Here is a 1,663-nt window from a genome sequence, read left to right as displayed (position 1 = left end):
GTAATTTATGTTCAAGCAGATAAGATATATGGCATCATGATCTATCCTATGCAGAGAGTTACATCATGTAGGGTATAACCTCCTCCGTCATAGTTTTATATGAGAAGTATTATCCTGTGCAGCGCGTGAACCTCCCTACTGATCCGACATTTGAAGAGTATTACTTTTATGTACGGAAGGGTGTTCCTAGATGAAGATGCTTTTCTTTGAAGTTTTATTATGTGAAGGGTCTGGATTTAATTTTAATGGCCCAATTATATCAAGTACGGGATGGTACAACCCCTAAGAAATGTTACCAAGACCAGGTTTTCGATAGTAATATGCTGCCAGGAGTAGTATGATATGAACCGTACTTGGGTGTCTGAAATATTCATATTCCACGAGTGTCATTATTTGGAGAGCAATATCTCGTCCAGTGTATGAATATGGCAGCAGAGCAATTGCGTGCAAAATACGGATGTGTATGGATTTTCAATGGTGAAGATTGCCGAAGTCCCGTCCTGTATTCTTATATGAATGTACTAATACTTGAGCTGTGGTAATATCTGTTGTGCATTGATTTCTCAGTAGAATACCTCCGTTAGAATTATGCATAATCTTCAACCGTATTTTGTGAGTATACTCATATGTGCGTAGTACCGTCATTTAGGGAGCAGGGTTGTTCGCAGATTATGGATGTGCCTGAAGCACGATTATGTGAAGGGTCTAAACCTCGATGCCCAGCCTTTCCAACTTTATTATACAAAGAACACTACTGTTACGGACTGTTAACAGTCCCTAAAGTATTATTATATTAACAGTGGTGCAATGCGTCAAGTTGCCTGACTTCAGCTGCACCGCTCTACCAAGTGTAAAGATATCCTTAGATTACGCTTGTGTGAAAATAACTTTTTAACTTCAAGTGTTGATATTCCCAGAATACTATCATATGAATAGTTTGCATGTGTGCAAAGTATTGATATGGGAGGAATAACATTCTGGGGATGAGTACTACTGTGGCCGAAGTAATATGATTTAAATAGTACTGACATGCAGGGGGTATCATTATTTCTACCATGTACTTGTATCTCAAGAATACTGTTATATGAATGACACCATTGGATGAAGTTCACAGATAGACCTCCTGTAGTATTATATAAGGACAAAAAGTGTCTAAGCCGCTGGAACATGTCACAGGTGTCCAGGGTTGTGAAGTATACAGCTGTACCAACAGTATTATTATATGCGTCTTCCGGGAGTATACAGGTACTGTACGAACAACTAAATCGTTCGAACCTTGGAAACCGGTTGGAGGAGACATATATAAGGAGCACTTCTACGTAAGGGGTACGGATATCTTCCAGTGTCACCGTATATGAAACCTACCCAAGAGTTCGTAATATTTACGTGTGGAGAATTGTAACACCGTTATTCTATTGGTATTTGAAAACAGCAGCTGCACTTGGGGTACCATTATTTGTACAATGCTGCTGTGGATTTCCATTGCTAGTGATGCGCGCGAATATACGTGTACTATTATTATGTCAGGAGTACAGTCGTCCATGTACTAGTGTATGTGAAGGATTCAAGGTTTATGCCTTCACTATATGAATAGGAGTGTTGTGTGAACTGCATGGATATTCCAATATAACTATTGTCTGGAGACTACTGATGTCTCTGGATC

Source organism: Plasmodium inui (genome assembly GCF_000524495.1).
Source record: "Plasmodium inui San Antonio 1 unplaced genomic scaffold supercont1.40, whole genome shotgun sequence".
Classification (NCBI taxonomy): domain Eukaryota; phylum Apicomplexa; class Aconoidasida; order Haemosporida; family Plasmodiidae; genus Plasmodium; species Plasmodium inui.
Note: the sequence above shows the minus strand (reverse complement) of the source record.